A 13,140-nucleotide genomic window follows, 5' to 3' on the forward strand; every position below is an offset into this window, starting at 1 on the left:
CCCCACCCCGCCACAACCTCCTCCGCGGAGTCGCCGACCGGCCTCAGAGCTGTCCGGCCAGTGGGTCGTGCCTGGGTCTGCTCCGAGGAGGTGGCCAACGCTCCTCGCGCTTTCACTGTGTGTTCGGGGGGACTCTCTACTCTAACTCTAGGTGCCCACCAGCGAGTCAGGGCTCTCCCGAGTGCAGAGAGGGGCAGAGGAATGCTTGAAATTCAGACAGCACCAACCACATACATGGGCATTGCTGGGCCCATAGAAACCAACCTGGTTACTAATGTATCCCAGTCGAGAGATGGTATCAGGACACGAGGGCACTCCCTAGGCTGATGACCTCTCGTCTTAGACTGCAAGTGGGCAAAAACCTTTAGTGTTCACTTGAATCCTTGAGCCTCCAGCTCTTAGCAGAACTGTGAGACGGTTAAGAACTTGTTGACAGAGCTCCTAGCCTGTTACCTGCTGAACCCCAAAGGCCAGGCACAAACCTTCGGGATGAACAGAATAAAACAAAACGGATATTTATTTTCTTCCACCCCACCTCTATCCCCATTGCTGACTTAAGGATCTCCTCTTACTCCTGCTTTTTGTCTTATGTTCCTGGTGGCTTTCTAATTTTAGTTGAAAAGGAACTGTGTCTTCTCTGGGCAATTGAGAAACCTATCTTCACTGCATTCCTTGGTTTTGATTACAATATACTGTTTTGTTTCAGTGTTTCTTAATTAACTTGATCCAGAGAAACACAGTCTGGCTTTTCTCTGTGTACATTTCCCGGAACTTAGTTTCTTCTTCTGAGGTTACTTCTTGCTCATTTATATGTTGTTCCTGGAGATAGGGAGGAGCCACTAGATCTACTTTAAGCAATGAATTGGTCCGTGGTCCCCCATTACACCGATTTTATTGCAGATAGAAGGGTGATGACTGTTTCAAGGTACTGGCATGCACTGTCTAAAACTCTCATGCTGTACCTCAGAATGCATTAAGTATCATAGTAGAGGGCTCAGTGTTGAGTTGGTATTTTGGTTAATATTTTTAGAGCTAGGAAGTTTAGGGTGTGGCCAGTTCACAGAGAGGCTGTGAAGGGAATGATAGTGGAGTCCACATTATAGAAGTAATTTTAATTACTAACACAAATATTTTGTCTGCAATAATGAATATAACTGCAAGTACTTGTTTTATTTTAAACTCTTGTGTGTGATGAAGGGGGCAAATCTGTCAGACAGCCTATGAATTGGGCTGATGATATCAGTGTTCAGTGGCTTCTAATAGGCATTAATGCCTGTTGGAAATGGATTTTCTTTGGCTAGGGCGATTGGTAAGTTTTCTAATTCTGGCTCTAACACTTGGTTGTACAGAGGCTTAACCTCTTTGTTTAAGAGCAGCAACAACAAGGAAAAAAAAAAGCTAGTCTGACATAGTTATGATCTCCCCGAGCTAGGCTGTTAAGACAGTCTTTGCCATGGAGATCCAAGTAGAGTTAATTCATAATTGGATTGTCACCTGACTGCCTAGCAGGGAGAACTGGTTCTAAGAGGAAGAGTTTGGCATCACTGTCAATGGCATATAGACTGGCCAGCTCCCCGCAACCCCTCAGATTCTATTAAAGTTTGGGCCTCTGGAGGCCTGTAGAAGAGAGGAGAAGATGTAAGAAGGTTTTGGCAAATGTCTGGGTAAGGACCCTCATGGTATAACAGCAGATAGGGTAGTTCATTTTGATATCTTGGCCTTGAACCTTCGAGTTCTTTTGTTGATTAATAGCATTTTTTTTTTTTTTGGAGAAGTTACAGGGTCCCTTGTAGCCTGAACAGGCCTTTGCCATAGGTATGTGAAAATTCTCAAGCTTACTTTAAGCACCTAGAACCCTGTGAAGACATTGTAAGCTTGTTGCACCCAACTACTAGACCCCATTATTGACTTGGGTTCAGAAGTCTTCTAGACCTTACTCGCCCTCATTTCTGTGACAGAAATGTAGCATGTTTTTCTAAGACTTCACTCCCTCTGTTCTCTGTACACACACAAATTAGAAGCCTCTCTTTCAGAGACTGAAAAATTTAGGAATTGTTTTGGAGGGGGTGGGCAATGGCCACAGAATGAAAGATGTGCAGAGAAAACGTTGCTTTAAAGGGTGGGTAGAATATTAAAAAGTTTATAGAGATGTAGTGGTATGAACACATCTGTGTTTAAGTAATTACGTGGTCCAATCTGAAGTCTTGTGGGCTGCAGACTTGGAGTAAAATCTGTATGAAGAAGCTTCAGTATTTTCTTATGAGTTCATTGGGTGATACATCTGGAGTGTCCCTTAGTATAGTTTAACTAATTTCTGAACTTCTTCACAGCAAGTTCACCAGTACAAGCTGGGTTGAGAAATGGACAGAATTATGGAATACATTTGTTGATATTTTTGCTTGTTTGGTTTTTGCTTGCTTTTGTTTTAGATCCACATACAACTCTTGTGTGACTTCTAGACATGTTGAAGGAAGGAGGAAAAAAGCTTTCTCCTCATTTCTTCCTTCATAGAGTCCGCATTTAGATTTTTATATTTCTGAAATGCAGTTGAAAGTCTCTCTAAGAAGTTCTTCCTCAGTCATCAGCATATCTTTTTCTGGCTGGCAGCATTCTCTTAGGAGACCTCAGGGTAGGGAGTCTCACTTTTCTGTCAATTATCTATTGGAACTGGGGAGAAAGAAAGTGAAAACATGAGACATTACTGACTCAAGGGCATTGTCAGCCTAAGTAGGAACAGGATTAGAGAGTACCCTTGAGAAGATGCTTCCAGGTGGTACTGGTGGATTTGTTGCAGTTGACAGGATTCCAGAATGGAAAACTGATTTTTCTACTGCTGAAGAGAGAGCCCAGAAGCAAGCTCAAAGTCAGTGCTCATAGCCTGGAGAAAGCCGCAGCTTCCACTTCCTGTCTAGGAAGCGCTCTTTCCAGATGCTCCGAGGCAGCCACTGGCACAGGAGATTACTGTGCTTCTCATCTGGGTGGGCTGTGCTCAGGAGCAAGGGAGTATGAAAGGGCTAAGTGCCCAGATGTTTCTCAGTTTGCCCCGGTGAGTAGTGTTGCTCTGAGCAGCGTGGAGATGTCAAGGCTGTTTGTGTCATGGGAGGAGCATGCTTACAGACCCAACTGTTTGAATCCTTCCTTTGGACATCTCATTCCTTAGCTACAATTTGTTTCAACATCAAAATTGTGAGCTGTACCTAGCCAGAAGCCTGAGTACATCACAATGAAGAGGTTTAGCTTGGGTGACTATTGTTTTTGACAAGGGCTTAAAGGGCCCTTGAGATTGCTAAGGGCTCTAAGATAAGTTTGTCCCTAGACTGTTAGATGCCCTCTTTCATCTCAGCCAGGGGGTGAAAATGGCTCAGGAACCAGTAGGCACTGGCCCTCGAATGTCCTCTTTCTAGAGCTTCCTCTTTGAGGTATTTGTTACCTCTCCTATGGGACTTGGTGGAATCACAAAGTGTCCCCTCATAGACTGAACAGTGAATAAGAGACAACAGGCAGGGCCGTGTGATTGTAAGTAGAAGATTTCTGCTTTTGGTCTGTGTCTAATTGGAAGTCTCAGATTAGCCTAAAAACAGACCAAAACATTTCCCAGCCTTCAGAAAAGTAATTGGTAAGCCACCCCTCTCTTGCCCTGGGGAAATGAAGTCATCACTCATTTCAAGCCGATCATAACCCAGGGATTGACTCAGAAATAAATGTGCCAAAGCAGAGAGAACATGTGTTTTTACATAATGATATTCTTTAGGGGTGTGGAGGGGGGGAGGTATAATTTGGATTCCTTTATCCTCTTGTTCTCCAAGATAATTCTGAGGCCCAGTATTCCTTACACTATTTTCTCGGACTGCTTCTGTCAGAATGAAGAGTTCTCACTATCCCCAGCTGTTCCATGTCCCCACTCAGTTCTCCAGATTCCCTTCTAATATGATGGTGTGTGACCCAGGCATTATGCATACTAGCTAATGACACAGTTACATTTTGGGGAGAGGAATTCAGGATGGAGACGGATAAGAGGTATTCATATAGCAGATATCCTGATTATCTTAACTCAGAAAAGAACTTCCCCCCAATATGTGTTAATTGAAAGAAGCATTGAAATGTATTTCCTGGTGTGTGGTGATGTGTGTGCTTTGTGATATTTGTCCAGGAGCAGGATGAACTGGCCCACGCACAGGCGTTCATCCTGTGTGAGATGACTGGTGGGTTTGAGAGAGAGTTCCATCTGGGACTGGATTAGCTGAGTTGACCTAGTGAGCAAATCCCAGCTGAGTGCCAGGATATGCAAATCTGTAGGTTTTCTCCTTTGGTTCTTAAACTTCATTTAGGCTCTCCCACTCTGCAACATCCAGGATTCATTCATCCATTCAACAAATATATATTGAGCATGTACTCTGTGCCAAGTAGAGAAGTATATCAGTGGGGAAGGCAGAAGTCCATCTTAGTAGGAGACAATAAATCGTAACTAGTAGATATTAGACAATAAAGTGCTAAGGAGAAAAATAGAACAAAGGATAGGAAGAATGTGAAGGTGCAGTTTATATAGGGCAGTTAGGGAAGGTCTCCATGAGAAAGGAACATTTGAGTAAAATCATGAAGAAGGGGAGAGATTGAGCCATGCTCAATCTGACATGAGAGACAGAGAGAGGGTGAGCACTCAAGCAGAGAGAACCTCAAGTGCAAAGGCCCTGAGAAGGGACCATACCTGGCAAGTTCAGGAACAACAGAGAGGCAGACCCTTATGGCTGAAACAGTGATAGGGGACAGGTCAAAGAGGTCACAGGAGACAAGTCACATAGGGCCCTATGTGTCTCTGTGGGGACTTGGGCTCTTTAAATGGGAGATAGATGCTTTTGCGGGGCTCTTACTTTGAATGAGAGCAGAGAAATAATGTCATGATTTAAGTTTGATGTATCTCACTGGATGCTTGTTGAGAATAGACTGACTGGAACAAGGTCAGAAGCCCAGCCAGGAAGGAGGCCTTTGCAGTTATCAAGGCAGAGATGATGGGGACCTCAACCTGAGTGATAACAAAAGGTAGTGGTGGAAGCAATCAATCAGATTCCAAATATACTTTGAAGGTAGAGCTGTGTTTGCTGACTGAAATGCAGAGTGTGGAAAAAAAGGGTTGAGGATGACTCCCAAGGTTTTGGGCTGAGCAATTGAAGGACTGGAGTTCCATTCACTGCAGTGGGGAAGTTTGAAGGAGGCACAGAATTGGAATGATATCATTAGCCCTGTTTGAGGCTAGTTAGATTTGAGATATTTATTAATACATTCAAGTGGAGACTTCAGTAGGCAGTCGGAGATACAAGTCTGAAGATACAAGTCTTGAACTTATCATTATATAGAACCTATATGTTATAGGTTTTTAAAGTGACTAGACTGCAGGAAGTCACCCAGGAAATAGGTGTAGACAGAAGAAAAACAGGTTCCAAGGCTGAGCCCTGGAGCAGCCCAACCATTTAGAATTTGAGAGGAGGGAGGGCCCAGCAAAGAAGTCTTAGAAGTAGCCCGAGAGGTAGGAAGCCCACTTGGCAAGTGGGTCCTGAAGCCAAGTCAAGAAAGTGTTTCAAGGAGGAAGAGGGGTCAACTGCCAGATCAACACATAAGATGAGGTCTAAGAATGAACCATTAGAGGTCACCGGTGACATGAGCAGTTTTTGTGGTGTGGATGGGGAGTGGGCAGCCTGGTTAGTGCAGGTTCAAGAAAGACTGGCAGGAGAGAAATTAGGGACAGCAAATATAGGTGTCTCTTACAATGAGTTCTGCTTGAAAAAAAAGAAATAATGGATCTTCTCTAATGAAGGGAATTTAATTTCTTGATGAAATTGTGGACATACATCAAGGTCATGGGCTGAGGCTGCGGTCAAAGTTGGGAGTAGGAAAGAATGGACAGCTCAGTTAGGTGTGAGTAGAGCCAAGGTCTCCCTTCTTTACTTCTTCCTTTGGTCTGTGACATTAGCAAGGCACTACCCAGAGTTGTTCTTATTTAATAAGAGTCAAAGAAATTCCTTTTGTTGTTTTCGAGCTTGTTTTATATAGTTATTATGATTGCTGGAAATTTGCTTCTCAGAAATGCTCAGTGCAATTTGGAGTCATTCACAAGCCAGTTCCCTTAGCCCATTTATCAGCTCCCTTTGAGATCCAACTTTGTTGTCTAAAACCAGCCTGGCTTGCTTTTCCCTTACCAGCTCTGAATACTTCCAGGCTAGGCAACTGGGAAAGACTAGGCTTAGAAACTGTTTTGTTGGCTTTAGGCCCAGCTGAGCTGACCAAAATAGGCAGCAGGACTGTTTGTGCAGAGTGAAATTCCTCCAGAGGAAATACCATAGCAGGAGGCCAAGAATGCCATAGCTAGGATGGTAGGAACTCATGAGGGGGGGAAAAAAAAAAAAAGCTGAGTACCCACAAGGCCTGGCTATGAAGTTTGAGCCAATTTCTTTCCCAGAAAGAAAAGAGCTTCTAATGTGTGGTATTTCTTTAGGTTTCTTTTCTCTCTTATTCCCTGTCTCAAGAGTAGTGTTCTCAAGTGAAAAACCAGTGGTACCAACCCCTAGTCTGATGGCCAGGGCTTTGGGGTCCCACTGTGGCCTCTTCCTGTTATATGGTGTTCCCTGAGTCAGCCCGTGTTAAAACCCCTAGGGCAGAGACACACTCCATCCCGTATGGTGGGCGAAAGTGCTGTGAAGGGTGCTGTGGGGCCCAGCCCCTACCTGGCCTATAGCAGGGGCACTTGCCCCACACCTTGTGGGGGTGGGAGGGAAGAGCTCAGGAAGGTGTCGCTGAGTAAGTGAATGATAAATGAGCTCTGAAGGAGGACTGGAAATAGACAAATGGAAGAGAGCATGCTTAGGCTCCAAGTGAGAGAACACATGTGGTAGTTCCAGAAATAGAAAAAACTAAAGTGTGCCTCAGGAAAGTTGGAGGGCAAGAGAGGTAGAGGGGGAAGGGGGAGGGAGGGGTCAGATTGTTTATGCCTCTGCAAGCCTATCATAAGATCTACTGGAAGCTCTTGAAGAGTGTAATCAGGATAGTGGCTAGATAGGATTTGCATGATAAAAAGATTCTCACCAGATTGTGAAGGCTGGATGGGATGGGGCAAGGTCAGCTTGAAGCCATTTTTGAAGGCTTTGGGCAGTATTTCAGGCTGAACTCAGGGTAGTTAATGATAGGATAATGGTGATGATGTTGAGGAGCAATGAGTAGACAGACTGGAGAGAGGTTTATATTTAGGTAGAATCATGAGAACTTGATGATTGATTGGAGATGAGGATGATGCTCAGGTCTCGTGAAACGCCAGAAGAGAGGCTGGTTTAACTAAAGACATTCACTCAACCTGCAGGCACTGAAAGGCTGCTGTGCTCTGTACCAGGCTTGGTGTAGCAGTTCGGCAGTGAAAGACCTGGTCTCCCTGGGGGGCCTTCCCAAGAATATGTATATAGAGAGACATTTAGCCCATGATTATTTAATGGGTAGTGAGTGTTACCAGAGAAATTAACCTCATCTCAGGGATCCTAGAAGGCTTCTCTGAGGAAATGACATGCCTGTTACAAAGTGGGCTCTCAAATTTTGCTGGGGGGAAAAAAAAAACAGGCTGAGTCCTGAGGGTGAGTGAGTAAGTGTTAGCTAGTAAAGAGAAGAAAGAGCTCTTAGCAAGGAAAGGGCAGCGGCAGAGATGAAGGTTCTTTAAGAATCTGGAAGAGGGCCCCTGGTGGCTGGGGATGAGAAAGCTGGGGAGAGAATGGGCAAAGGTTTCAGCTCAGTGTTGGAAGTTGTGTAGGCCGCCCAACTGGAAGGCCCACAGCGGGCTAGATGTACTGGTCTGCACTTAGGAGAGACCTGGGCCACACACAGACCTGGGAGTCATCAGCCTATGGAAGGTACCCAAAGCCATGTGAGTTCCATGGGCACAGGCACCCATGGAACAGGTATTAGCTGAGAAGAACAGATGTTGAGAAACATCAGTATTTAAGGGGTGGCAAAAAGAAGAGGCGCCCACAAGGGGGAAGAGGTGGTCAGAGAGGTAGGAGAACATCCATGGGGATTTCAAGGAGGTGGGAATGGTCAAAGGTCAGGAACTGAAGTGGGTCTTTTGGACTTAGCAGTGAGGAAGTCCTTGGTGACCTGGGCAAGGGCAGTGTTAGCAGAGAGTTGGGGTGAAAGTCCCAGTGCCACGGCTAGTGTGCAAGTGAGAAAGAAGGCTGTAACTGGAGGGGATGGAGATGGAGATGAATGATCTGCGCATCAAGAGCTAGGGTACTCAGGGGATGCTCTTCTGCTGGTCTTGAAATTAAATTGGCTTCCAGTATAGGGAAAGGAAAGTCAGGTGTGGGCCTATCAGGCACTGGATGCTTTGATGTCCTTGGAAGTTTTCCTTGGAGCCTAAGAGAACTACCATTGCTTGTATAGTAAATCATTGTAAAACTGCATCAGCCATGGTACTGTTGGGAAAGTTTTAGCCAGCCTGAATTAATGAAGAGTTTGAATAATAAAGGCAGCCTTTTCCTTCAGAAATATACAGTAATCCCACTTGCCAGTGTCGCTAAATGTAGGCTTCAGCGACCGCATATAAACTGCTGTGGAAAGCAAATGGGTACGATTAAAATGGTAGAAGTGGTAAAAAAACAATTACATAACTGCCTAAGAGTCCTTTTGCATTCTTCATACACTATTTAGCCTCACTTTGAATAGTATGAAGGAAAAGTTAAGCACAATTTATGTCCAAATTACACATTTTAAATATAAAGTCCCAAATTAATGAGTTTTAAAGTACTTTGATCATAGTCTTGCAGTTACATATCTATGCTACTTCTTAACCACTCTCATTTCCAAATACCAACTGGAAATGCTTCTCTTTTCCTTTTCATGCTTAATCTCAGGATGTAATTCTGCCATGGTAGGGTGATTGGTCTCTGTTTGCCCAGGTCTGTAAGGGCCACAAAGCTCTGAATGATACTAGGAGAGCTACTTACATTGGTTTGCAGTCTAGGGAGTATTTCAAGAGCTAGCTAGGGAGGAAAATGAAACCAAATTGAAATAGTGCGAGGTCCAGCGCCAGCAGTCTGCAACTTACTTCAGTAGATTCTGATGCAGCTTCCTAACTGAAGACTCACTCAGGCCCCAGCCGGATCTCCAAACAGTTTGGGTCCAGAGTAATAATGACTGCAGAGGGAGAGAGGAAGATGGGAAAGGGAGATGAGTTAGAAGCACTAGGCCAGTTTTCATTTTGCTTGTACTCTGTCCTGTTCCGGTGTCCTTCTGTTTTGCAACAGAGGATGTCTTAGGGAGTCACCCACCAATTTTAGCTAAGTGAACCTGAGCCCAGGGAGCCTTCTGAGAGAGCCTCTGCCTTCCGTTCCCAGCCCCGCCAGCAACTAAGTCATCTTCTGTTTTTATCAGCAATGCGGTTTGAGAATTATAAAAATCCTAAAGGTAAGATTTTTCAGTCCAACTTCCTACCCCATCTAGACATCCCATCTCAGATACATCTTGCCTCTGGCTAAATGGTTCTAGAGAAGGGAGAACATTACCTCAAAAAGCAACCGATTCCATCTTTTGAAAGTTTTCCCTTCTATTAATCTCAAATCTGCCGTCTCGAAATTTCCACCCTGAAGTCTTGGTACCCGCCCTTTGAACCCACAGATGGAATAAAAACTCTGGTGGATATTGCTGCTCTGGCATCCTGATCACAACCATTGATGCTCTCCTCCGAACCAGCTCACATTGCAAATTCCCCTTTCAGAATGTCCCTCAGAATGAAACCTGACACTCCAGATGTGGTCCAAGTGGGCAGAACACACTAGGACTATCATTTTTCTTCTGTGATTGAACTTTTGGAAATGCAATCCAGTAGCTTTTTTGGCAACCTCATCTAGATTCTTTTGGTTCCCATTTAGCTTTGAGTCAAAAACCACTGGGGCTTTTTCACATAAGACTCACTATTAAGCTCTCTGTCTTCCTGTCCTATATATGCATGTGATTTTTGCTTTTTAACCTAAGTGCAGGATTTACACAACTTTAAATTTTAAACCACCACTGATCACCCACTATGTGCTCAAGGCTTTTCACATTAATTACTGACACCCCTTGGAATCTCATGAGGATGACATTACCTCTGTTTTACAAATGGTGCAGTGGGACTGAGAAGAATGCCCCAGACTTCCCACTGGCGGCCGGCATTGTCCGAATTCTCAGGTCTGAAGCCTCCTGTACATACCAGTTTTTTATGATCTCTTTGAACTTTAATCCTAACACCCATTATGCTTACAGTCCTTTTCAGACATTTGCAGGTTGAATTTGCCTTCTAGGTTTTTGCATAGTTGTCCAAACTTGGGAGGTGGATAGGCTACTCTGAAGTGCATTTACCAGCCTCTAGGGCACAAACTCGATTTAGTGAGTCACAACCAGTATTTTAAAATATGAAGTAGAGTAGAAAAATATCAAAGTCTATCACATGTAGTAAGGGCATATTTTGTCTCCGGTAACTCTTATTGCATGAGCACAGGACAGGCAAGGGAAGTTGTGGGTGGATGTGTGGATGTGCGTGCACACTGGGTTTTGATGTAAATTGTTTTTATAATTGTGGTTCATCATCTAAATAGTTTGAACCTCACTGCTGTAAAGAAAAAATATTTTTGAGTCAATCTGGATTGTTTTCATTGTAATGCTGTAACTTAATTACATACATGTATTAGTGTATCACCTCATTGATCTAGTTCCTATAAAATTAATACCTACAAAAAAGCCAGTAAATCGACAACATAATTCTGGGAGGATGACATTTGATTGAACCTGAATTGCTGCTGTCAGCATGAACATGGCACAGACTTGACACTTTGGGCTTCTTGAGTTCCTCAGGCCCACTGTGCAGTGTCTACTGCCTAGTGACACAGTCATCCCATGCTTCTGGAGAGCCAGCATCCCTTAACTTTTGCACAAATGCATCATGAGTTAAATGCACAGAATTAAGTTGTCTTAATTAGCCTACACAGTTAGAGTGGTGCCACTTGGCACCAATATAGTTGTAAACACGCACACACATAGGCCCTGAAATGTACAAATCTCGGTTAGCCCTTTTCCTGTTTAGAAAAAAAGTGCAGCTCGCGGCCAGCGTTCATTTAACATGACATGTAGGAGTGCTACGTTTTCTAGGATTTGACATTTTCAGCAATTGAGAATTACTGTATTTTGTAAATGGAAATACCACTACTAAAAACAGAATGCTATAAATAGAATGATGTCTTTCCAAAGACTATATGCTATATATAGTCTTTCATATGCTAGAGCAATATGAAAATAATAATAACAAAAGCAAGGTATTTCATGGCAAACTTTGAGAGTAAGGTTAGGACTGTAATCCTTGAGTTATCTCAGGGTAAATGCTGCAGCTGCAAGAGCTGCTGGCAAGTATACTCGGGGCAAATGGGAAAATGGCTAAGCAGCAGTCACTCACTGATCTATAGTATTTGTTCATTTTTAAAAGATGATCTTCACAGGGAAAACACAGGAATAAAACATTCTGGTAAAGAAAGCTTGAGGCTCCAAGGAGAAGCCTGCAGACTGTGGTCCTGGAACCTATCCCTAGTTTGAGACACCTGGTTGACCTTGGAGCGGCAATGGTCTCAGGACAGCGTGGAGGCACGTTCATCTTAGCCCCCAAACTAGACTATCATCCTGCCTGCAGTGTTTTTCCTTCTTGGTCAGAAGAGTATTATGAAAATGTCCAATGTCTTGTTAAAAGAAAATGCACAGTGTGTATCGTTCTCCTCACGTATCCAACTCATACCCCATAAAACAGATTTGTTCAGCATGACATGTTTTTTGCAACCCTTTGCCTGTTCCTTATGATCACTTCTTCCTTACTTCCTCAGTAATCGTAGTACTGTTCAATCATTTGTCCTAGGAGTTTGCCAGGGATCAGTGTCTGTAATATTTCAGGATCTACCTATACTCTGGATTTTGCCTAGAGCTGCCTCTGGCTCCTCACAGAGCTTGCAGGTTTGCTGCAAAGTCTCTTCCAGTCTGGAGTGCAGTTTGTTTGGCCTTTGGGCCTGGAAACCATTTTAAGGCATTGGTGTCCATCGTCTATCCTGGGTTCAGTCCCCCCTTCACCTTTCCTTTACCTTTTCCCATTTAAGAATTTTTCTCCCAAAGAGAGAAGCCAGAGGCCCTGGTCCTGGGACCCACCCCAAAATGGAATGGTTCCACTTTCTCCCCGACCTCTAGCCTCCTCTTGACAGATACCCAACAGGGGCTCAACGCCTGAGCCATTCTGCCTTTTCAAGTCTCTGAAGCCATACCCTTCTTGTTTCCGTACACCTTGAAATCTGCTCTCCAAAGCTCTGGGTACAAGTCTGACTCTGCCCAGTGCCCTTTTCCTTAACGATTCATGAATTATAAGATGGCTTAGATTGCCCCCCCACCCCAAATTCTCATGATTTCCATTTTACCTATTTTATATTTCTCTTAGATGAAACTTAAGTTTAGAGATTCCCTTCATTGCTTCCTCAACATTATTTTTTTAAAAAGTACAATAGAGTGTATTCATTGTGGGAAAATGACAAAATAAGAAAAACAAGGAGAAAATTCTTTGAAGTCAAGCCAAATCCAGCCACCATAATGGCTTTTAATATTTTTAAAATTTTAAGATTTTTTTCCTGCTATATGCATACATAGAAATATATATGTTTAAACAAAAGTAGAATTTACTCTATTTTCATTCTTATTATATTTAGTGATTAGCTTCCTAGTCTTGGTGATACCTATGGGGCTGATGAGGTGATACCTAGTATGGGGCCATATGTATTGTCCTATGTAAAAGCGTAAATCATGTAAAGCAATTCCCCGTATGCTATAGATCAGTACCTGGGCGTTGGGCCTTTGTGGTAAAGGCTGAGCATAAACACCCAAGACTTTCACATGGAGTAGGTATGTCCTTGTTAGGGATCCTGGTTGAGGGAAATGTCTGTCAGGCTGGTTTGGCATCTGGCTACAACAGCGAGAAGCTTGGGTCAGAGCTAGAAGATTAAATATGGGGCACCCCCACCCACCATGTAGGGGTTCTGATCTAGCTAGAGAGAGTGGGCACTGCCCCACAGAGAGGACTCCCTTAGGTGGCACAGCTTAGTTACCGAAACC

At 43.7% G+C, this 13,140-nt stretch overlaps 1 protein-coding gene and 1 long non-coding RNA gene across 4 annotated transcripts in view; one reads left to right on the plus strand and one right to left on the minus strand.

Annotated features, from left to right (window-relative positions):
- Window positions 1-13,140, plus strand: part of SP2 (Sp2 transcription factor) — a 24,039-nt gene that overhangs the window by 443 nt on the left and 10,456 nt on the right. The window lies entirely within an intron of this gene.
- LOC107196601 overlaps window positions 500-13,140 on the minus strand; it is a 29,606-nt gene continuing 16,965 nt past the window's right edge. For all 3 annotated transcript variants that reach the window (XR_001518057.2, XR_001518058.2, XR_001518056.2), the window contains exons 3-4: window positions 9,077-9,165; window positions 500-2,667 (exon numbers count right to left, since the gene is read on the minus strand). This is a non-coding gene — a long non-coding RNA (uncharacterized LOC107196601). The remainder of the gene's footprint in view (window positions 2,668-9,076; window positions 9,166-13,140) is intronic.

Source organism: Pteropus alecto, unplaced genomic scaffold (assembly GCF_000325575.1).
Source record: "Pteropus alecto unplaced genomic scaffold, ASM32557v1 scaffold98, whole genome shotgun sequence".
In the NCBI taxonomy this organism is placed as follows: domain Eukaryota; kingdom Metazoa; phylum Chordata; class Mammalia; order Chiroptera; family Pteropodidae; genus Pteropus; species Pteropus alecto.